The sequence below is a fragment of the Gymnoscopelus microlampas genome, assembly GCF_963454915.1.
Source record: "Gymnoscopelus microlampas genome assembly, chromosome: 2".
In the NCBI taxonomy this organism is placed as follows: domain Eukaryota; kingdom Metazoa; phylum Chordata; class Actinopteri; order Myctophiformes; family Myctophidae; genus Gymnoscopelus; species Gymnoscopelus microlampas.
This window is the reverse complement of record NC_139939.1, coordinates 9,464,030-9,490,221: the sequence shown is the minus strand read 5'-3', so window position 1 is coordinate 9,490,221 and position 26,192 is coordinate 9,464,030. Positions and strand designations below refer to the sequence as shown.

The 26,192-nt window shown below is 40.1% G+C and overlaps 1 protein-coding gene and 1 long non-coding RNA gene across 2 annotated transcripts in view; one reads left to right on the top strand and one right to left on the bottom strand.

Moving 5' to 3' along the window:
- Positions 1–26,192, bottom strand: part of LOC311059509 (uncharacterized protein) — a 564,856-nt gene that overhangs the window by 478,235 nt on the left and 60,429 nt on the right. The window lies entirely within an intron of this gene.
- Positions 11,317–12,302, top strand: LOC311059557. Its single transcript, XR_014602174.1, has 3 exons — positions 11,317–11,399; positions 11,628–11,966; positions 12,173–12,302. It is a non-coding gene; the product is annotated as an uncharacterized lncRNA (long non-coding RNA).

The window sequence follows — 26,192 nt, the reverse complement described above, 5'->3', positions numbered from 1 at the left end:
GTACAACAGCAATGTTACAGTGGCAACACAGACAAGTGTGGTGAGGATGCATTGACATAACAACTACAATGGGAGAAAAAGGGCTTAAAATAATTAGCTACCAAAAAAGAAATATACACACACGTACGTGCGCACGCACGCACGCAAACATATGGATGCTGGCAAACATCCACTGTATGCATGCACACATATACATGGAAAATAATGGAAACAAGTAAAGTGTGCAATAACACAGACATATTTACATAATGTATAAAATGGCATGAACGTAAATGTAAATACAATACAATCTTTAGTTATTCTGCTAATTGATTGTAATGTACAGCATTATGTAACTATTTTAACTGATTATTATTACGGTAATTTTTTAAGTTTTAAAGCAGCTCAACAGAAAGACAGAATACCAGCCTATTTAATAGCACTTTAATGTTATCTGAAGTTCATCATGTGCTCCAAACACAGGATCCGATCCAGTAATTAACAAATCCAAACATACATACATACATACATACATACTGTACATACATACACTACTATCAGTCAGTGAGTAACATTATTTGTATTAATTTTGTGCCAGTGCAAATGAAAGTGAAACTTCCTAGAGTTTGACTCTAAACTGTCTGTGAATCTTAAGAGTTATGTTATTACAGAGACATGAAGTGAAGCTAACCACAAATGAGGGTGTATGTGAACATGACCATGTTTGCATGTTTGCATTGAAAGTCAGCGGAAGAGGGTGTGGTTTTATGATGTAAAGACATTTAGACCTTTATTCAAAGCACTCTCCTTCCAGAACTGAACAAGTCACCTGCAGCTCGTTGTCATCATGAGAAGTGTCTACATTTACTGTTTGCTTTCTGGTGAGTGACCTCTGCTTGTTTTCATGTGTCTCTCTGCCTGTGTGGTTGTCTCTGTCTCTGAGTGTCTGTATGATGCAGATGCTCTCAATGTCTCTGTCTCATCCTTTTTCTGTCCACTGTTGTGTAGAGCATGTTAAAACCTTCTGCAAAAATACACATCACGTTACTAAAATCAAGAAGTTCGACTCATACCTATGTGGACTGGAGAGAACACTTGTGAAGGATGAATTCATACACGTGCATCTTAATGTTGGTGGTAAGTCTGTAAATATGGTGCTGCAATTATGAACTGTACATCATGTTTATATTGAATTGTATTCTCCATAATCCTGAAAGGACTACATTATTGTTATATAAAATAATTCTAGAAATCATTAGATATAAATACATGACTTGATAAAATATATTCCTCTTCTTCTCAAACATGCTTCCAGCTCCTGTTACAACAGTTAAGATGAAGACTCCCATAACAACAGTTATGATGACCATGATTCATGAATCCTCTTCCTCCTCCTCCTCAGGGACTGGTATGCCATCTGAGTTCTTTGTTTTTTTTTCTTCTTTTTTCTGTTTGATCAATTACCTCGACCAGGCCGAACGCAGGGTGGAGTTTATGCTGTGGATGTTGTGTGTCTGTTTGCAGCTATGTTATCAAACTACTACACCAATCAGAAGGCATGTGTTCAGATAGGACCCAAGGGGGGCTTGTGACCCAGGCCTTGTGCCCTCAGATATAAATGTGTCCTTTAAATATAGATGGTGTTCATAATGAAGATTACACCTCAAATTCTACGGTCCTATATGAGCGCCTGCTAATTGTTGCCATTATTCTGAAACCCCAAAAGTCCTAAAAATGTTACAGTAGGTTAGTGTGAAGTTGAGGTTAGGCTTAGTAATAATGTGCGCCATTGGACCAATGGTGCTTCGGAATAAAGAGCTAGTGTTGTATCCATGTTTTCAATGTTTTAGAGAGTGATGGGTTTTATTTAGAGTAATGTCAAGTGTTGCACACACACACACACACACACACACACACACAAATGACGGGAGAGACGTGCACAGGGAAGACTGCACACAAGGAACTACACCTAGGGTCATAACAGTATCAAATATGAATATATCAAATGTACAAAGATTATGTAAGGAGGATGTCTGTTGGTTTGTCATACAGTAGTATGCAAGTATGCATGTCATGTGGTCTAACAATCTGTTCATCACTTTCAGGTTTGCTGGTCAGTTGGGCTATTGTGATAGCAGTGACAGTGGTGGCAGTGCTGATGTTCTACATAAAGAGGATCAGAAAACCACAAGGCTTGTCTCACACACACACACACACACACACACACACACACACACAAACACAGGTGTCCCCATTTTGTGGTCATTAAGAGTTGTAGAAAACACATCTATTCGGATTTCTTCTTTTTTTGGTGAAAACAAGCCTTATTCAACGGCCAATATCACGGTTACAAAAATGTTGTTCCGGTGCATAGACAAAACCCTCCCCCACCCCCCAGACACCCTTTGTTTACATCAGCGTGCACATAGTGGCTTCCGCGGCTCTCCGAAGATCGTCAATATAAGGTAAAAATCGCTGGCACAGGCGGATGAATTAATTAATTAATGCCTGGCAGTGAATGTGTTAGAAGAGTGGGGGAAGCGTCAAAATATTCCAAAATATAAAAAAAAATAGATCAACAAGCTCGCAACACATCTGTGAGATTGTATAGTAGCTCTCTTATAACATGATTGATTGAATACTTTAGTAGTCAAAAATGTAAACAGCACGGAAGTGCCATAGCCTGAAGGGATGGAACCTTGCCGTTTCAGACTGAAACTTCAAAATAAAGTGACAGAAAATGTCATTGCACTGGACCTTTAAGTGCATTGAAATTGTATTGTATTTACTATTTTTTAAATTTATTTTGAAAAACGTAAAATGTTTTTAAAAAAAATGTCATAATGACATGCCAAAATAACTAGTTACTTAACCCTATAACACCAAACGTATACACACGGGTATCCACTCAGGTGGTCTGACCCAAAATGGCTGCCATCAACTAAACAGGAGAGGTTGATTCACTACAACAAACAATTATTTTTTAAGCAGTTCTGGAAAGTTTTCCTAGTATATCTTTACTAATATTTTGAAATAAGTGTTGGATAACTTGAATGCACTTATGAGATCTCAAAATTTAGCATTTGAGTTTGCTTTTTACGACGTCAAAGTGTTTGTATCATATTTGATACTACAGGTCTATAGTCCTTTACGATTTGTATCATCTTTTAGATACAGGTCTAAAAGAAATGTTAAAGTTGTTAAAACTGACTTGAAATACCCCTTGTATCAAATATGATACAACAAATAAATGATACAAAGGAATATTTAAAAAAAATGTTTTAAGACCCAATAAAGTGTCCCTTTTCAAAATGTTGTAATTTTCTGACCTTTCCTTCATAGTTCAGGCCTTACAGGGTTAAAAGGATAAAACAGTTACGTCCCAGTTGGTGGTCTAGGATGAAAGGACAATAACATATACCCAAATTAACTTGAGACGGACAGAGGTTGAGGTGAACTGAAAGGTTGTTTATTAACAAACTAAGGGTTAACAGAAATGAAATAAGCCAAGTAACTTAACAGGGAAGGTCTGGTGGTGCCAAATAGGGCTGTCAAAAAAAATCGATTCATGAATAAATCGCGATTCTTAATGCCACGATTTTAAAAATCGATTCAAAATATTAAAATCGATTTTTTTTTTATTTTTTTTTATTTATTTATTTTTTTTTTTTTATAAAATCGCAATAAATCGCAGAATCGAATATCAATTAATCGCAGAATCGCAATTTTAATCGAATCGGCACCCTAGAAAATCGCAATAAATCGCAGAATCGCAATTTTAATCGAATCGGCACCCTAGAAAATCGCAATAAATCGCAGAATCGAATCGAATATCAATTAATCGCAGAATCGCAATTTTAATCGAATCGGCACCCTAGGAATCGATTTTGAATCGAATCGTGAGGTAAGTGAATCGTGACACCCCTAAGGAAAGAAAGCAATAAAACTCACTATCTAAATAATATAAAATCTTACCTATTCAAAGAGAAAAAAACATATTACTTCCTACTCTAACAAACAAACAAATTACAATGGGTGGCACTCACCTCTACACTAGTGTGAATAACAGAAGGTTACCTACGTGCGGAAATGTACAGGGTACCCCAGAACTAAACTACCCTTCCCTGAAATGTTGGCATGTTACAAAACTGAACTGGTTACGAAGAGAACAAACAATTGACTGGTGGCAGGAGGAAAAGTCAAGATGGCTGCCACACAGGTGATTTATATAGTGTGATTGGCTGGAGGTGATTGGTGGACCGAATGAGTGGATGGCCAACCGATGGTGAGAGGCGGAGTTGAATGCTGAAGGATGGGACCTGGGAATGAATGATAGACAAGAGGGCAAAGGCAGGGGGAAGAAAACAGCAAACACAGACACAAGTGTATGCCTGATGGCAGTACACGTAACACAGAGAGAGAGAGAGAGAGAGAGAGAGAGAGAGAGAGAGAGAGAGAGAGAGAGAGAGAGAGAGAGAGAGAGAGAGAGAGAGAGAGAGAGAATCATGTTTTGATTTTTTCCCAGTGGTCATCTTCAGTGCCAGGAACCCCACTGGAGATGATGGAGAGGTGAGTATTCATGACAGTTTTCTGATGATTCATCATTGTTCTTTGCTCTGGTCTATAAATAAGAGAATGATGCCACTACTTTTTTTAATTTTAGCTTTAGGACAGCAGCAGGACGTACAACATGGTTGACATGTTAATTCTAAAGGTAAAGGTTCTGATTAAATCAAGGTGAAATCAGACTAATTATAATGGGTTAAATGCAAAGGACAAATTATGGGTGTGTGCAAACTGCAAATGTAGGCTACTTGACCAATGAAACGTTCTCTTCTCCTCCCACATGTCTGTCAGACCACAGGTCCAGACTCCATCTATCAGAGCCTCCAACCAGCCACTATGGATCAGAATCAAGTCTATGGTGTCAAAACACAACAAAGTGAGCCTCTCTCTCTCTCTCTCTCTCTCTCTCTCTCTCTCTCTCTCTCTCTCTCTCTCTCTCTCTCTCTCTCTCTCTCTCTCTCTCACACGCATGCATGCATGCACAAATGTAGCAGATTAGCCCAAAAGCTATAGGGATTCCCTGTGGAATCACACAGAAACAAAATGTATATTATCAGTTAGATGAACATGTGTTGCATATATTCCAGTGTCCATTCTCGGTGCCAGGAACCCCATTGAAGAGGATGGAGAGGTGAGTATCATGACAGTTTTAATATGATTCTATTATATCTGAAATCATGCATTATTTATTCCTACTTGTTTCATAAATCAAGACATTCCTATTAATACCTGAAATACAAAAAAAAAAGACTACAACTAAATAAGAACTAAACTAAAACTAGTCAATTCCTAAAAATAAAACTACTTGTGTAGCCTACTTGCAAAATTAACCCAAACTAAACTTAAATCAACCACCCAACTGAACTTAATATAGGCTAACTAAAACTAATAAAAAAACAACAAACAAAATAAACAAACAAAATAACATTTCAATAACAAAACTATAATGCTATTCAGCTGTTGTGTTGTTTTCACTGTAGCTATTGTTTTTTTATTTGTTTTTTGTCTGAAATTTGTTTTTCGTTTTTATATGTTTTTTCGAATACCGGTCAGGTGGGCACACTGGACATCTGGTCACACGAGTTTCTAGACAACTGGGCACACCGGATAAGTGGGCATACGGACATCTGGGCACACGAGATGAATGGGCACATGGACATATGGGCACACGAGATGACTGGGCACACGGACATCTGGGCACACGAGATGACTGGGCACATGGGCACATGCCCAGTTGACAGTGTGCCCAGTTGACTGTGTGCCCAGCTGTCTTGTGTGCCCAGTTGACTGTGTGCCCAGTTGACCTGTGTGCCCAGACGGCTGTGTGCCCAGTTGTCCGGTGTGCCCAGTTGGTTTTTGTGCCCACCTGACCGGTTACTACTGTTTTTTCTTGGTCAAATTTCACTCTGTCTTTGGGAACTCTTAACTGTTCCTGGACACTAGCTTCTCACTGCTGACAGTTAGGATGTGTTAAATGCAGAGGACACATTATGGATATTTGCAAATATACCAAAGACCAATGCAATTTTCTATTCCCCTCCCCTATATGTGTCAGACCACAGGTCCAGACTCCATCTATCAGAGCCTCCAATCAGCCACTATGGATCAGAATCAAGTCTATGGAGTCATTTCAACATCTAAACTGTAGACTCTACAGTACCACATCACCCATGAGAGTATGACCTTATAATCACCACATCATTGATTGATTGATGTTGTTGAACATCTGGAAATGTTTTAGTATGTAATTTATGTTGAACAGCTCACTTTAGGATATAGGCTTTCAATTATGTTATCACTTGATTTGCCCAAAGAAATAATATGATATGGACTGGTTGAAATGACTGCTGAGATGCACTCGAAGGCTTGCAGCAGGCAGAGGCCTGCATTTCCTTTATGTGCATTTCCTGTATGAGAGCTGCACTCACTGCGTATGTGACATACAGCCTGCATCTATGGCTGATCAGTGAGGTCAAAGAGTACCCAATATTTGATAGTTTTAACCAAATGTTACATGCACACATGCAAGTGTGAATCATTTGATTTTCTGATGTTATTAATGATTTAATTTAATCATACAGTATATAATTGCTGATACTACGCAGTATAATTGCATTTACTGAATTATGCTCAGGTATAAGACACATTTTGGGGGACATTTAACCCCTCAGTATGCCCATATATGGCCATGCTGATAATGTCGTGCAAGGTGCAAAGTAAGCGTTTTTTTGTGTGTGTGGGTGGCTGTTGGCAAAGTCACACATACACACACATACAGAACACTGACTTCTGAGAATCACCTATAGCGTCTGACTTCTAAGAATAGGCATGCGCGCCTATGTGCACGCAAATGTGTATTTGTGTGCACATAGGCGTGCATGCCTATTCTTAGAAGATGTTGTTGAACATCTGGAAATGTATTAGAATGCAATTTATGCTGTGTGTACACACTGACTTTCTTAACTTTCGAAAAGTCACCTACGGCAACACACATACACATTCAATTCACCCCCCCTACAGGTAGAGATTTGTAACTGATGCAAAGTTTGATGCCAACATTTGATGCAATGCTGTGCGGAGTAATGTATTGAGTAATGTTTTTGGAGTGCAATGTTTGGTATGCAATGAATTGTGAGCATTGAGTTGTTTTGCAATGACGGTGTGCTATGATGATGTGCTGTGGGTTGGCATGGTGGCGTAAAGAGTGATACGGTTGCATGTGTTGGCTCATTATCCCTATGTGACTAGACTTAAGTTAGTGCTTCAGTGCATTTCTCTAGTCAGAGGAGTAGGATAGGTTGTTTCAGTAGAGTCTTTTGACTGAGTGAAGGTCAAGTTGATATTTCTGTTGAAGCGGGCCAGTAAGTTTAGGGGGCCCCTCTGCCTCCTGCCTTTCTTATAACTGTGATATCCTCAGATCCATAGTTTGTCTTAAGTCGGGGACTTGATATCATGGTAGGGGATTAAGTTATTAAAGGGCTTACAGATGGTGACCAGACTTAGACTAAAAAATTGCCGTAAATTCCCTGAAGGCCACGGACCTGCTAACACAGTCGAATTTGCTCTGAAATCACCATGGCGGAGAACAGGTTGTTCTTCCGTCGCCACAAGTAAATATACCGTTTTACGCTTCTGTGTGTTGCTGTAGTGAATATTATACTGTACAATGAGTGTGAATAACACACCTGTGATCATATTGAATGCGTGTGACCTTAGTCAACCTTTAACATGTCTCTGAAAGTTCATGCACCTTCTCTTAGAGTAAACGTAGTAGTGTACTTAATTTAGGGAACTTGACAAAGTTTGTGTCCTCTGAGTTTAGGGAACTTCAGAAAGTTTGCGTCCTCTCTTATCTCAGCCTAATCAATTAGTGTTACGCAATTTGTGTAGAAACATTGACATGTTTGCAGAAGAACACGGTTATCTACAAGGACCAGATGTTCATCTTCCAGCAAAATCAACGGGGAGGCCATTTGCACCCTGCAACGCACAAGAGGCTTTAGCGCTTGTGCAAGAAGAAGAAGTGGCCTTCTGTTAACCACAGCACACCCTGCTACCTTAACAGACAGGTTGTCTGGGGGCCTTAGATGCCCACCACCTAACCATGAACTTTTGCACCCCAGATCACAATACACAGAAAGAGAGGCTTCCTTGATTGTAATCAGTTTAACCGTCCATTTGAGACAAAATGGCCTCAAATGGGACGTTCCACATTGAACTTGTATGTATATATTATGACTGTCTGTCTTTCAATAAATTAGAACATGTTAACCTTGGACGCTTGTTTGAAACTTAATGTGTTCCCGATGCATCGCTCTTCTTCTATCCTGCCACAACTGAGACATCACCTGGTATTTTCCTATGAAAATCTCTTATCCACATCATCTGACCAGACTTTGAATGACCTAGAGAAAGAGAATCGCTACAGTTGCTTGTTTAAAAGGTCCCTGAGCCCAGTGTTAGCAGTGGCTAAGTGATGGTGTCATTCCCACAGTGTTAGGTGACACGTTTCTCTCTTCTAGTTTTCGGTAACACAGGTTGCACACATGTTCTGGAACACAACCTCAGTGCTTCAGCTTGCTTTTGGTGTCAACTTTGTGGTGACTCTGAACTGGAGGGCTGCGTAGGCGGTGGCCCATGTTTGCGCAATTAGAATGACATCACAGTCCTGTGATGACAGCCATTGGAAAACCATTTGTCCTAACAGTGGTTTGACTTTTGAAAACTAGACCCAATCCAAAAGCCAAAAGTGTTGGAATGTTGGACTAGGGTTAGAAACGCTGTGCAGGGGCACTCGGTGGGTGCAGGGCCAGGGGTAAAGTATACCTGCTGCCACCCACAGTCTATGGGTTTGAATCCACCAAGGTGTGTCCGGCTTGGCCGAGCATACAAACACAATTGGCTTGTTTCCGGTGGAGGTAAGCATGTGTAAGCACATGCTGTGATCTTTATCACGCCATGTACTCTGTGCATGGGGCAGCGCCTGTCAGCAGGGATGTTGACCGGGAGGATTATAATGGAGGCGCTACGTCCTCCAGGTGGGGGCATATATACATATGCTTTCCAGACCCATATTAAATGAGATGCCTGGTTACCCTAATCTTAACCAGCATTTAAGCAACATTTTGATGATCTTCTCCAGCACTGAACAACAAAATCCTTCAAATGTTCTGTATTCTCTAACACTGAAGTTTCTGAATATTCCTGTGAGGGTATCGACTGCAGCAGAACCAGTCAACAACACTGCTATACCAAACATCACACACACACACACACACACACACACACACACACACACACACACACACACACACACACACACACACACACACACGGATGCTGGCAAATATCCACTGTATACATACACTAATGAAAAAAGTGTGCATTACCACAGACATATTTACAAATATAGAATGCGTGAATGTTGATGGAGATTACAATCTTGAAACAATAAGGTCAAGGTTCCTCTGATAATTGATGTTAATGTACAGTATTATGTAACTGATTATTATTACGATATTTTTTAAAGTGCACTGATCACAGTGATGGTACAAACACTTCTATTACTATCCAATGACAGGTTTGATAAAGTTGTTGCATCTGAACAGAAAGAGGAAATGTCATTTCCAACAAGGCCACTCTTCAAAACCATAACCGGTTGTTGTGGTTTTGAATTGACGACAGTTGGTACAAGCTCAACACAAAGACAGGCTACCAGCCTATTTAGCAGCACTTTAATGTTATCTGAAGTTCATCATTCAACATGTTCCAAACACAGGATCCAACTAGAAAAAGTGCTCCTCGGAGCACAGGTCTCCGCCAGGTCAGGTAGGTTATTGTGGCCTCCTGGTGGCGCTATAATAGGCCAATGTGAAAAGGGTGGCATTTCTTCTTTGGCCTTGCACGGCAATCGGACACTGCATTCATGATTTGAGGCATTTTGTTCAAAAGATGTGTTTTGCTAAATTAGACCTGCTGGTGGCGCTATAACGGGCCAATGTTAAAAGAGTGGTATTTGCTCCTCAACATGGTGTGAATGTGTGTGCAAAGTTTGACCGCAATCGGACACTGCGTTCATGATTTGCGGCATTTTGTTCAAAACAAGCCACTACTGCAAACTTTAGATATCAATCTTAGCCAATCAGGATGGAATATGAAAAATCAAACACATCCGTCTTGATCACATGACTATAGAGATCATCTGTACCGATGTGCGTGAAATTTTGATAAAATCGGAAGGAGTAATATAAAAAAAACATATTTACATATGTCGGCCTCTTGGTGGCGCTATAAAGGGCAGATGTGAAAAATGCAGGGCAAAGGTTTTTCCTTGACCTCTAAGGAGTGCGCTTACAAAGTTTTACACAGATCGGTGCAGTTATAGGTAAAAACACAAATCGGCCTGTTATAGCGCCACCATGAGGCTGATTTGCAAAATGTCAAGTTGCAATTCGTCCTCGGCATAGTGGAAATATGCGTGCAAAATTTCAAGGAAATTGCATGCTGTGTTGATGATTTGAGGCATTTTGTTCAAAACGGAGTACTCCTGCAAACTTTGGAAGCCATTTTTAGCCAATCAGAATGGAATATGAAAAATCTGAAATACCCGTTTCGTGTAATGACTATAGAGATATTGTGTACCGATTTGCAGGATTTTTGGACAAAATCTGTAGGAGTACTGTCAAAAGATATGTTTTGCACAAATCGGCCTCCTGGTGGCGCTATAAAAGGCCCATGTGAAAAATTTGGGGCAGAGGTTCTGCTGTGGCATCCAAGGAGTGTGTGTGCACAGTTTCACGGCGAGCAAGCCAACGGTGGCGGAGATTAGCTGTACACAGACAGATCGAATGACGGACGGACACACGGACGGACGGACGGACGGACAGGGGGTAAAACATTCTCTCTCCCCATGCCTTTCGGCCTGGCGGAGACAATAATGAACAGATCGAAAGATATATACACTACTATCAGTCAGTGAGGAACATTATTTGTAATAATTTTGTGCAAGCGATTATTTGTAAAAGCAGGCTCTATTCAAATGAGGTTTCACAATCTTCCTAGAGTGTGACTCTAAAAGAGTGTGCATCTGAGAGTTATGTTATGACAGAGACATGCAGTGAAGCTAACCACACATGAGTGTGTACGTGTGAACGTGACCATGTTTGCATGTTTGCATTAAAGCTAGGTTAGGTTTCAGAGGAAGAGGGTGGAGTTTAAAGATGTAAAGACATTTAGACTTTTAGACAACATTCATAGCATGAGGAAGGCACAAATCCTCTACTACCAGAACTGGACAAGTCACCTGCAGCTTGTTGTCATCATGAGAAATGTCTACATTTACTGTTTGCTTTCTGGTGAGTGACCTCTGCTTGTTTTCATGTATCTCTCTGCCTGTGTGGTTGTCTCTGTTTCTGAGTGTCTGTATGATGCTCTCCTTGTCTCTGTCTCATCCTTTGTTTGTCCACTGTTGTGTAGAGTATGTTAAAACCTTCTGCAAAAATTCACACCTCACATCATGTTGTCAATTAATAAGCTGTGTGTCATACGATGAGCTGTTTCCTTGTTTACCTCTTGTACTGTAGTGTGGAGTATTGTGGAGACAACAGATCTCAGCATAACTGGACATGTTGGGGGTGAAGTGAATTTCACCTGCTCAAACTGGGATGTCTGGCATCACACCGATGTTGAGAGGAATCCAAAGTACGTTTGTAAAAATCAATGCCACAAAGATGAAGACAAGACCAAGGCAGAATATGGAAAAACTACAGTAAACAACAGAATAAGTTTGACAAACTCCGGAAAAGTCTTATTTGTATCCATAACTAAACTCAAGAAGTCAGACTCTGGAACATACATATGTGGACTGGAGAGATCGGTTTTGGCGCATAAACATTTACAAGTGCATCTTAATGTTAAAGATGGTAAGTCTGTAACTACTGTGCTTCAATGATGAACTGTACATCATGTTTACATTGTGAGTTAAACTATTGACTGTGTTCAGAAATGTATTCTCCATAATCCTGAAAGGACTACATTATTGTTATAAAAGATATTATACTAGAAACCATTAAACATAAATACATGACTTGATCATATATATTCCTCTTCTTCTCAAACATGTTTCCAGCTCCTGTTACAACAGTTAAGATGACGACTCCCATTACAACAGTTATGATGACCACTACCGCGTCTACATTTCAACATCCTGATGTTTCTACAATGAACTCCATCGTTTCCACAACAACAATGATTCATGAATCCTCTTCCTCCTCCTCCTCGTTTGGGACTGGTATGCCATCTGAGTTCTTTATTGTCTTTTCCCCCCTTGTTTCTGTTTGATCAATTACCTGTTGTGTATATATTGTGTTGTGTGTGTGTCTGCAGCTATTTTATCAAACTATTTCACCAATCAGCAGGCATATGTTCAGATAGGACCCAAGGGGGGCTTGAGACCCTTCCCTTGTGACCCCAGATATAAATGTGTCATTTAAATATAGATGGTGTTCATAATGAAGATTAGCCTACTCTACAAATTCTACCGCAGGTCCTATATGAGCGCCTGCCTATTCCCATTATTCTGAAACCCCAATAGTCCTAAACATGTTAGGTTAGTGTGAAGTTAAGGTTAGGTAGGCTTAGTAATAATATGCGCCATTGGACCAATGGTGCTTCGGAATAAAGAGCCAGTGTTTTATCCAATCTTTTAGAGAGTGATGGGTTTTATTTAGAGAGTAATGTCAAGTGTTGCACTGTTTCAAGTGTCACCTGCTATAGAATCAGGCTTTCAAGGATGTGCAGTAAAGAGGAAACTGTCATGTGGTTGATGATGGGTGAGCGCTCGTTGGAGCAGTGGTAAAGTGCCTGCCCACCACCGCGGAGGTTGTGGGTTTGAATCCACAGTGGTGCACCCGGCTTTGTCGAGCGTCTACACAAACACAATTGTCCCTGGTTCGGGGGAGGGGAGCCGGGCAAGGAGGGTGATAATTGTCACTGCACAGTCAACAGGGAGTTTTGGAGGTAACCACCTTCCATTCCGACATCTCGCCGCTTCCGCGTGCGGTTAGGGTTAGGGTTACGGTTAGGTATAGGGTCCGTTAACGTCGGAAAAGCGACATGTCGGAAAGGCGACATGTAACCGTTTTGGAAGGCTCTACGTGCTCCTCACTGGTAGCTGAGTCAGTAAGATAAAACAGCAGTGACAACACAGCAATGTGTGAGGGGAGGAATCAATTGGTATGACAAATAAATTGGGGGGGACAAAATGTTATAAGGCACCAAAAAAAAGGTATTAACAGCATTACTTAGTCTCAGTCTTGACTCTGGCTCATGGTATGTTCAACTTCAAACTTCACCAAATTGTGCATGAAATATAACAGTAGGTAAGGCCCAGGAATTGTACTGAGATATGCAATTAATCAAATACAAGTGGTAAAATATAGTTCAATATTGTTCATAAGAAGACTATTGTGCAAAATATTATCAATTACACACACTGTTGAATGTACGCATATGTACTGTGTGTATTAGTGCATTTAACAACTGAAGAGAAAGTGCAACAGATACAGGTACAGTATATGGGTGAATATGTACAAACATGTTGCAGAGCTCAGTGTCTGTTCAGCAGCCTGATGGCCTGGCTGTGGGAACTGTCCCCGAAGGCCAAATTACATGCTCCTTCTGACATCCAAACTTTTGGTGACATAACTACACATTGACGTCATTCTGAACTTCTGATGGGCGGTCTCAGAACTTTTTTTCTCAGAACTCGTGCACCCCCAGATGTCCTCACTCGCCGAATAGTTTGGAAAGCCTGTCTGAACCCCCGGCGTTGGAAGGAGCATGTATTGGCCTTTAGTCTGTTGGTACATTTGATTCGGTGCCATCACTGTATTGTTACGACTCGACCTAGGGGTCACCGGGTGCAGCATACAAATATAGACTCTCTCCATTTCCAGTCCACTAAAATCCAAAAGGCAGTGATTTTCATATTCTTACTGAGCCACACAGTGATGCAAAGCTTTTGTAAGGAGGCTGTCTGTTGGTTTGTCATACAGTAGTATTTAAGTATGCATGTCATGCGGTCTAACACTTCTAGGTTTGCTGGTCAGTTTGGCTGTTGTGTTAGCAGTGACAAAGGTGGCAGTGCTGATGTTCTGTATAAAAAGAGACAAAAAAACACACGGTGAGTAGGTGGCACATACACACACACGCACACACGCACACAAACGCACATGCACGCACGCACGCGCACACACACACTCACACACACACACACACACACACACACACACAGACACAGACACACACACACACACACACACACACACACACACACACACACACACACACACACACACACACACACACACACACACACACACACACATACATATGAGTACAGTATATCCCGTCCTGTAACCCAGACAACTACTTTCTCTCTATTTTCCAGTAACCGTCCTCAGTGCCGGGAACATCACTGAAGATGCTGGTGAGGTGAGTGTTATGTTTGAGTTTTATTATGATTGTTCTTTGTTCTGGTGTAACATGAGTGTTGTTGTTGTGTTACTTTCACGGTACATTGTTTTTTTATGTTTTGTCTTCAATGTGTTTGTGCTTGATGCTGTTCTGTCTTGGTTTGATTGATTGATTGATTGATTGATTGAATACTTTATTAGCTGTCATCCGCTCTTCAGACCAGGAGGGTATTCGATCAATCATGACACAAACATGTATATCGTCGGTGTCCAGCCAGGACCAGCTAACTCCATTTTCAGGTTTTTGTTTTTTTTCATAAATCAAGGCTATTGAACACCCTTTAGGTCTGTGTAAAATATCAAAACATTTGAACCAATGAAATGTATTAAAAAGCGCCTCTGACGAAAACGCCCAACTCCATTGGATCCTCAAACTGTCCGTCAAAAACAAACAACTCCCCCCTCTCCTCCACAGCGCTGCTTTTCAACAGCATGAGTAGAGCGCGGTGCGCAGTGAACGAGAAGGAGGACCATGTAAACAAGCTCCCCGTAGTCTGTTAAAACTATGCAGTGTACCTGTTTATCAAACTTAGCACTGACGCTAATGTTATGAAAACAAGTAATTATATTTCTAAAATCTATTAAGTGTTTAATGAGGAGAGCAATGTGACAAGAAGAAAGGCGTACATAGCATTTCTGTCGCGCTATTCTACTACCTCTTTGCAGAAGTTATTGTAATATTTAAAGTCCTGTTTATTATTATAGGCCTATATAATAAGTGGCATGAAGCATCAGGGCATTAATTCACACGTTGTTGTGATGCATTGTGAGCTTGGAGATCTGTTAGCTTTTGAGAATTTGTACCCTTTTGAAACCTCTCCCTCAGCAGCGAGTGCAGCTATTGTTGTTTGGACACCTAACTCCACTTCAGCTTGATTTCTGCTCGTCTGAAACTGCTAACTCCACTTGCGCTGGGTAAAGTGTTGATTTACCCGCGATTTGGTTAAAGTGTTGATAATATAATGACACATGCAAGTATCTGACAATATATAAAGTCACTATACCAACTTTGATGAGGCGGTATTGCTTTGTTTTAAAAATATAAGGTTTTCTTCATTTCCTGAAAAACGTATATTTTGTTTTTGCGTTTCCTGAACAATGAGCGTTTTGGAGTTAGCAGTTTCTGGCTGGACAGCAGAGATATATATATTTTTCTAAATGTATTTATTTACCAGCTAGGTAGGCTTTGGTTTACAGTAGGGGTTATTGGCGTGACTGTATACAGATGAAACAGAAGTGGAGAAATGATATTGTGCGAGCCAACACGTATGTCTTGAGACTACAGTAATGTCAAGGTGACTTCCTCATTAAATGAAGATTAAAGGGGTATTTCACTTTAAAAAAACACTGGGGTCATTTTAACCTAATCTAGGACTGGCTTTTGTGTGCAACCCAGACCCAGTTTTGAAGTTGCTTCATTCAATATTTAGATTCATGTTATCAGACATGCCCCCCACCTATATGAGCCCAATCAACTTCAAAATCACATCCTTCTAATGTGTGAGGAGGGCGTGTATTTTCAATAACGTTTTTTTATTTATTCAGGATTGGTTTTATTTTATTTATTTATTTATTTATTTATTTATTTATTTATTTATTTATTTATTTATTTATTTATTTATTTATTTTTTAACTCAATTTTTATTGGAACAAAAGATTTTCAAAAGACAGATACACATACTTGAAATACAAAACAAAAAGACAGTACAAAAACACAAGAAATATAATTTTTAAAAAAACAATAAAATGAAAATAAAGAAAATGCACAAAAAGGCTGCATTCTACAATTGTTAGTTATTTTTCTGTTACATATTGGTTATACATTGTCCATGGGCTGAAAAAGTGAAGACCACTTTGCCCAGTATTTGTGTGATTTGTCCTCTTGTAGTCTAAGTATGAATGTTAGTTTTTCCATAGAATATATTTCCCTTATTATGTCCATACAATTGTCTTTGGTTGGTTATATTTTTTTAAACATTTAAAAAGTGAAAAAATAAAAAATAAATACAAAAAAAACACAGCCCCCTCACACATTAGAAGACAATATATCTGTAAAAATAATCAAATATTTCTCTACTGCTGTGAGAAAATCTACGATTTCTCACAGCAGAAAATATCTGCTGAATGATTGTTTATCTCAGTCTTTCTTTTACATTTTTAAAGCTTTTCTTATTCTATGACGTACTCCTTCCTCCTATTGTCTAGACACATACAAATGAAGAAACAAGAGGTGAAGACCAATCAACAGGGACCCCCTCTCTCACCATGTCTCCTTTCTACAAGACCGTCAACAAGACCAACAAGGCCGACCTAACCTCCAGCATCTATGCTAATGTTAACGACGACCCCGACCAGGATCCTTCAGATTTTACTTGTGTTACTGTAGTCCCCCCTGAAGTAAGCAGAGCCGCCTTCTGTGTTGTTTTGCATCCAAACCAAAATACTGCAGTGTATACTAAAATAAAAAATACTAAAATGTCCCAATCAGTCAATGGGATTCCTGATGATGATTTTTATTCATTGGCACAGCTACCAAAAAATCTCAAAGAAAATTATCATCAGTAAAATTCCCTAAATTCCTTAAATCCATCATCACAAAACAAGTATTACAAGTACTGTAAATAATAGTGACTATTGTCAATTGGCATGATCACATTGACACCACTAAATCTAACACGCACATTATTAACTATTTTACCGCCAGGGTAAGTACATTAATAAACTCACCCACTGCCAGCGTTTTCGTGTTATTTAACCTTTTCAACTGGACACAGAAAAATGTAGATCCATAATGATCTATCGTTGGACTGTGTAGCCTATACACAGAGACATTATCAATTATCCAAAAAAAGAAATCACCCACGAGGTAACTTTGCATGTCGCAGGCACGCTGAAAACAGCATACCGGAAAAAATGCACGTCTTCCCAACCTCCCCAACAGGCCACAGCGCATTTATATATATTATGATCGCCAGTCAGACCGTTTGTAAACACAAAGGGGATCACTGATCGTCGTCCAGAGAAATAAATATATAACTGGAGCTGTCCCTTCATTTGTTAGACCATGTTGAAAATAGAATGTCTCGTGGAACACAGTGGAAAAAAAAACAAGATACTGTAAGCATTTCCAGGAAACCAATAAACAGGAGGTGGACGGATCCGGATGTCTTCGGATAACGTTATTTCCGGATCCGAATGAGTGGAACGTGAACCTGATCACTCGGGTGAAAGAGAACAGCGCAATCTTTTATAAGACAATTAAAAAACAAAATCTCGTCTTTTTCGTCGACGACAGGCTGCGCCTTTGCAGAATCCGACGGGAAATCACGTCGGTGGCAGGGAAAGAGTTAATAGTATTAGCTACAGCTGTCTTGCTGTTGGCTTGTGAGGCCTTGTCTGTTTGGAGGTACACTGTAGTCCAACATGTTAAAGATGTTGCACAAAATCATAATAGCTTTCATCCACTGTTTTCCAGTATGTTCTCACTGCAATATAAGTTCTACTTGTCATATATAGTATTTCTTTAGCCTGAAAAAACATCTATCAGGAGACCACACGGGGAGGTACATTTAATTGTCCTACATCTCTTTTGTACATTTAGTGTTTGTAATTGTTGATGACATATTATTGTGTATTTTTTTTATGCTATGTTGATGAATTGAATAAATAGGACCACAATGGAAACACATCCCCAGGACTTTCTTTGTGTTATCCTTTTATCCTTAATGTCTTACTGTACCACATGCTGTTTACATTTCTGACTAATAAAGTATTCAATCAATCAATCAATCAATCAATCAATCTATTATCCTGTAACTTTAACATAGCTACCTCCCACATGTAATGATATATTCTATAGGTCCAATATTATCATGGTTTGGTTGGGATGATTTAAAATTGCACCCGCTAGGTCATTACACACCGGCGATTATGCGAATATACGCAAAATTCGGACTTGTTCCGAATAATTAAAAGACGTTTTTTCGCTCCGTGGAAGCTTGCATTGACTGTATACGTTTTTTTTTTTTTTTTACGTATTATTCGCATGAAAAAAACGCCCCCGGTGTGTAAGGAGCTTTATACTGGAAAGCCTGTTCAGCCAATTGCATTCAAAATAGGTTCACTACTTGAAGATTCATACCATTGTGGGCAACTATAACCCAGTAAGAAATAAATATATATTATTATGGAATTGCCACAAACTGGGTTCTAATATAAACACTACTAAGGGCCCTATCTTATACCCATCGCAAACTTTTTGGTTTAGTAATACTACTTTAAATGTGCTCATGATATTACTGACAATAATTGCAATGCTTGATCTGTGAGAACGGATTTACTGAGGAATGGGATTTTTTTGGTGTCCAGAATTTTCTTTAAGACTGTTACCAACTCCATTAATTCAGCAGAATATATCTCCTGAATTGATTGTTTATCTCAGTCTTTCTTTCAACTTTTTAAAGCTTTTATTTGTCTATGACGTACTCCTTCCTCCTATTGTGTAGGCACTTACGAATGAAGAAACAAGAGGTGAAGACCAATCAACAGGGACCCCCTGTCTCACCATGTCTCCTGTCTACACGACCATGAAAAGGACCAACAACGCCGACCCAACCTCCAGCATCTATGCTAACGTTAACGACGACACCCACCGGGATTCTTCAGATTCAGATTACGTTACTGTACTCGCCCCTGAAGTAAGCAGAGCCGCTTTCAGTGTTGATTTGCATCCAAACCAAAATACTACAGTATACTAAAATAAAAAATACTAAAATGGCCCAATCGGTCAATTGGATTCCTGATGATGATTTGTATTCATTGGCACAGCTACCTAGCAATCTCAAAGAAAATTATCATCAGTAAAATTCCCATTCCTCAAATCCATCATCACAAAATAAGTATCACAAGTAGCTACTGCAAAAAATGGTGACTATTTTCAATTAGTTTGACCATATTGACACCACTAAATTTAACACACACATTATTAATACTATTAGCTACAGCTGTCTTGCTGTTGGCTCATGAGGCCTTGTCTGTTTGGAGGTAAACAGTAGTCCAACATGTTAAAGATGTTGCACAAAATCATCATTGTTTTCCTGTATGTTCTCACTGAAATATAAGTTCTACTTGTCATATACAGTAGGAGACCACAAAGGGAGGTACATTTAATTGTCCCATCTATTTTGTACATTTAGTGTTTGTAATTGTTGATGACATATTATTGTGTAATTCTTTTTTTATGCTATGTTAATGAATTGAATTACATAGGACCACAATGGAAACAAATCCAGAGGACTTTTTTGTGTTAGCCTATCCTTTTAGCCTCAATGTCTTACTGTTTGTACCACGTGCTGTTTACATTTCTGACTAATAACATGTTCAATCAATCAATCAATCATTCAATAAATCAATCAATCAATTATCCTGTGACTTTAACATAGCTAACTCCCACATGTAATGATATATGCTATAGGTCCTATATTATCATGGGTTGGTTGGGATGATTTCAAAATGCACCCTTATGCTGGACAGGCTGTTTAGCGAATTTTATTAAAAATGGATTCACTACTTGAAGATTCATAAAATTGTGGACAACTATAACACAGTAATAAATAAATATATATTATATCGCATTGCCACAAACTGTGTTCTAATATAAACACCACTAAGGGCCCTATCGTATACCCATCGCAAACATTTTGGTTTAGTAATACTACTGTAAATGTGCTCATGATAATACTGACAATAATTGCAATGCTTGACCTGTGTCAACGGGTTTACTGAGGAATGGTAACTTTTTTGTGTCCAGAATATCTTCTGAAACAATTGTTTCTCTCAGTCTTCTTTCAACTTTGTAAAGCTTTTATTTGTCTATTAGTCCAGGGGCCAGGCCATATTTTGGTACCACCTAAGGTGACCGTAAAGTTTTTGTATTTTTGTCTTCCTACATGTCTCTAGTTTATATTTTGGTATGATAACCCTTCCAATCTTGTAGCTTAATGGCAGTTATCACTACCTACCGGCTAATGTATCCGGTAGGAGACACAAAGTAGAATCTTTGTGTCTCCTACACCCAGGCATCAAATTATTGCGACAAAAAACTAAATATATCCATGTATTCAAGGCTTCATGGGGTGTGCAATTGATAGAAAATAAATATTTTTTTGGGTGAACTCCTCTTTAGGTTTCCCAGGGGGACTCTCTACCCATTCAGCTATGACCACTCTGGACCAAAGGAGGGTAAACTTTTACAAGCTTATGGAAAGCAGTCTTTTTGCAAACACCAAAAATCTGAGAAGTTATCAATTGCACACCCCATGAAGCCTTGAATACATGGATATATTTTGTTTTTTGTCGCAATAATTTGATGCCCGGCTGTAGGAGACACAAAGATTCTACTTTGTGTCTCCTACCGGATACATTAGCCGGTAGGTAGTGATAACTGCCATTAAGCTACAAGATTGGAAGGGTTATCATACCAAAATATAAACTAGAGACATGTAGGAAGACAAAAATACAAAAACTTTACGGTCACCTTAGGTGGTACCAATTTGTGAAAATATCAGTGTTGGCCCCTGGACTATATGACGTACTCCTTCCTCCTATTGTGTAGACACACACGAATGAAGAAACAAGAGGTGAAGACCAATCAACAGGGACCCCCTGTCTCACCATGTCTCCTGTCTACACGACCGTCAAGTTCAACAAGACCAACAAGGCCGACCCAACCTCCAGCATCTATGCTAATGTTAACGATGACACCCACCAGGATCCTTCAGATTTGACTTACGATACTGTACTCCCACCTGAAGTAAGCAGAGCTGCTTTCTGTGTTGATTTGCATCCAGACCAAGATACTAAAAGCTCTTCACTGGTGCCATCAGTCGATGTGATCCCTGATGATGATTTGTATTCAATGGCACAGCTGCCTAAAGATCTTAAAGAAAATTCTGGACATTAAAATTCCAATTCCTCAGTAAAGCCATTTGCCACAGAACAAGTATAATATTGCTATTGACATGATCACATTTGCACCCACTAAACACGCCCATTATCAATTGCATTAGGCTACAGCTGTTTTGCTTACATACCAAGGTTTTTTATTTAAGTTATTAATCTCATCTTTATTGATAGACCCTAGTATAGAGACACAGGAAACAGGGACAGAGATTTGGGGAGTGATGTGCAGCAAAGGTCCACCGGGCCCGGGATCCAAACCCGGGACTCGCTGTCAGGCATAAGAGCCTATAGAGCCTTAACCACTCACCTATCAGCACCCCCCTTCAGGTCATTTTTAGATGGCAGCAACACTTTCCTAAATTCCCCCTTTAACCTGAGCCATGGAGAAGGTGGTCTGGTGTTTATGTCATCAGAAATAAAAGTCCTAGGAAAAGTGATAAATAAATAAATGACACATTGACATACACCTGTGTGTGACAACACAGATGTTTTCATACAGTATGTGGCATGCTTTGCCAATCTTTAGCTGTTAATTGATTTTAAAGTATTATTATTATTATTATTATTATTATTATTATTACTATTATATTATGTATTATTATATTTGACAGCTAAATGTGGTACACGTTACCAATGCTGGAAGGCAGTCTAATTTTGTTTTAATCTAACTGACAAAATAAACATGTATATTTTGCTGCTTAGCTTTTATCATCTCTACACTTTGCCCTCTGGTTGATTCAGAAGCACACAGTAAACAGTGCCGGTTACACGTTAGGTCTTGTGATGCATGTGATGAGCTTAAAAACACATTGAATTTGAAAGCAACTTTCCAGTAAGAAATGTAATACATTTAGATCAAATAAATTGTATTATATTAGTCATCAAATGACAATATAACATTTTGTAAATACATTTAAAACATGTAGATTATGCTGAATTATGGGTATTTAACATAGACTGTATAAATGAGATGGACAAACCCCCTCCGCTGCTTTCTACAGACTGAAAATGAAGCCTTTCGCTGCAAGACTGTAGGTCCGCCATCTTTCAATACGCGTCAGAATGAGTTCAGACCATTATTGGTTGGGTAACTTGTCAATCAAGAGCGGGGGGCGGGGAATGAATGCTATTGGTTGTGTAGCGTGTCAATCAAATCATCCCGCCCCTCCTAGAGAATAGCCTACTTTATCGTCAATTTTATAATAAATAGAACCATAATTTAGCAAAACGCATATCCTGATGATTGAAAGGAGACTTTAAACTAGCGACTGGAAGCATATAGAATTTATGACAATTTTTATTACAGTAAGAAAATCTAGTCTAAAGTTTGTCAAAAAACCCATTCACTTGCGCTAAAATAAATTCTTTCTGAACTCACAGGTAGGCGCAGGGTAAAACAGCGCCACTCTGGCCATTTTGTCGGCCTCATCGTAAATATCTCAGCCTTGCCCCTTGGTATTTAACAGGCATTCAATGACCCGTATGTAACCCGTATGTAACTGACGTCACAACATTTGGAGCGATGGGCACTGCACTCTGGTTGGTTAGGGTACACCTAGGGCCCAGGTAGAACCCAGTTAAAGCCTGCATGGGCAAACCCAGTTAGGACCCGCCTTGGTCCCACATAAACGTGGCTAGTTGGGGCCCACCTAAGGGCCAGGTAGAAGCTACTTGTAGCCCGCATGGGCATCGCAGTTAAGACCCACCTCGGCCCCACATAGAATTGCCTAGGTGGGGCCCACCTAAGGGCCAGGTAGAGTCGGTGGGGACCCCCCACAGGCCAATGTTAAAATGGTAGCACTTGTTCCTCAACATAGTGTGAATGTGCGTGCAAAGTTGACCACAATCGGACGCTGCATTCATGATTTGCGGCATTTTGTGCAAACTTTAGATGGGAATCTTAGCCAATCGGGATGGAATATGAAAGATTAAACAGATCCGTCTTGATCACATGACTATAGAGATCATGTGTACCGATGTGCGTGAAATGTAGATAAAATCGGAAGGAGTAATGTAAAGAAATATGTTGTACATAAGTCGGCCTCCTGGTGGCGCTATAAAAGGTAGATGTGAAAAATGCAGGGGAAAGGTTTTTCCTTGACCTCTAGAGAGTGCACATACACATTTTTACACAGATTGGTGCAGTTATAGGTAAAAACACAAATCGGACTGTTATAGCGCCACCATGAGGCTGATTAGAAAAAGCTCAAGTGGAATTTCTTGCTCGGCATAGTGGGAATGTGGGTGCAAAGTTGCACGGAAAGTGCATGCTGTGTTCATAATTTGAGGCATTTTGGTCAAAACGGAGCAGTCCTGGAAACTTTGGAAGCCATTTTTAGTCAATCAGGATGGAATATGAAAAATCTGAAAGACCGTGTTTTTTTAATGACTATAGAGATACTGTGTATCGATTTGCGTGATGTTAGGACAAAATATGTAGAAGTACTGTGAGAAAATGTGTTTTGCAAAAAGCGGCCTCCTGGTGGCACTATAACAGGGCCATGTGAAAGAAATGGGGCAGAGGTTCTGAATTGGCATCCAGGGAGTGTGTGTGCACAGTTGCGCTGCGATCAAGCCAACGATGCGGGAGATTAGCTATCCACAGACGGACGGACAGGGGGTAAAACATACTCTCGCGCCATGCCTTTCGGCCTGGCGGAGACAATAAAAAATCTAAAGTAAAGGAAAAGACCATTACTGCAACAAAAGTAGTCAGCAAACTATACTGTAAAACATTGGCCACATTGTCAAATAATATAAGAAAGAGGCAAACATGTAGATCTGCAGCTTGTAGATCTGCTATTTTCACAATATTGACTTGTGGAAAGGAGTCAAACAAAATGGGGGGGTCCCCAGTTCAAATATGATTATTTGGGGGGGGGGGGGGGGGTAGCCACTGCCCTAATCGGACCGAAATGATCTGAAATTACCACATTACCATAATGCAGCCTAAACGTGCGTTGCACGGGGCGGTCCTGCCATTACGTTAGTTACTGGAGTTGCTGTGGAGCTACACCAGAAGACACACAAGGCCACAACATACACCATCTACAATGGACTAACGGAGCAGCAATATTAACATTTACCGCACGAACGTGCATTGTTGACAAAGTGATTGCACAGCCGCTGCAGGCATGACAACCACGTTAGCGTTAGCTACATGCCAACTATCACAGCGCCCTGTCCGCCGTCGCTGCGACTGACTCTGATGGCTACAGCCATAGATATATAAACACTACAGCAAGCTCTCTGATATGCCATTGTCTGGAAACTGCTCTTAGCGTGACACGACCAATGAGAGTGAGCGCTTTCGTTGTTGCTAAGATACGGTGGCACACGGCGTCTCTGCCCCATAGCTTGTAGATCTCTCACACATGATTGGCGTAGGCTGCGTTGCCAGGTCTGACTTTTTGTATAAGCAATGGTCGGCGGATTTTTTGGCCCTTTTGGTGTCGTTCGCATAGTGCGCACGGCAGCGCTTGTTTCGCGCACGTCAGCGCGACGTGGCAACGGACGTGGCAACGTGAAAGGGTGGTCACTGTTTCGCAGATGATGATTGGCTGGTGAGATTGACCACCCGGAAGTAAATTGCTAGCAGACACTTTATGACACTTTATGATTATTAGAAAAGGAGGCACATGTGAAGGTTGAAAATTAAGTGGAATTACTTATATACTTTTGCATGAGCGATTTTTGTAGCAAGTTGGGAGTAAAATGGAGCAGTGCTTTGGCCGTGAGTTGTTCCTTAGTGGTTGAGGTTCCAAAGGCGCACGGCTCTCTGATTGTATTGTTGGGATGGGATATATAATTTACACAACACTGATTATGGTGCTGTCAAACCAATCTTATGAATGTCAATAACCCAAAAATATATTATGTATTTGGACACAAATGCAACTGTGTTGCATTGCTGTGCATTGATGATACAAGAGGAACATAGCATGTTAACACTTTCTGTTTGTGACGTGCATGATGTCCTAAATTCTAAACCAGAGATTCGCACCCACAGATGTCTCAGAAATGCATCTGTTTCCTTCTGCGCAAAGCAGCAACCCATTGCGTTCCTATGAGGTCAATGGGGACCTGCCCCATTGCCTTCATAGGAAAGCAATGGGGTAGCCTACTGGCTACCAGCCTATTTAGTAGGACTTTAATGTTTTCTGAAGTTCATCAGCCAATAAGTTTAAAATATCTTATTCTAATAGTAACAGTGTTGTGCTGATTAGAGTGGCACATTCAGCCAAGGCTGAAAAGATTGGACAATATAGATTATGAAAACATAGAGGACATACCTTTAGTGTTAGCAGTGACAGTTAGCTAAGTGATGGTATCATTCCCTCAGTGTTAGGTGACACGTTTCTCTCTTCTAGTTTTCAGTAACAAAGGTTGCAAGCATGTTCTGGAACACAACTTCAGTGCTTCAGCTTGCTTGTGGCGTCAACTTTGTGGTGACTCTGAACTCGAGCGCAGCGTAGGTGGTGGCCCATGTGTGCGCAGTTAGAATGACATCACAGTCCTGTGATGACAGCCATTGGAAAACCATCTGTCCTAACAGTGGTTTGACTTTTGAAAACTAGAGCCAATCATAGTGTGGGGATGTTGGACAAGGGTTACAAATGCTGTGCAGGAGCACTTGGTGCAGGACCAGGGGTA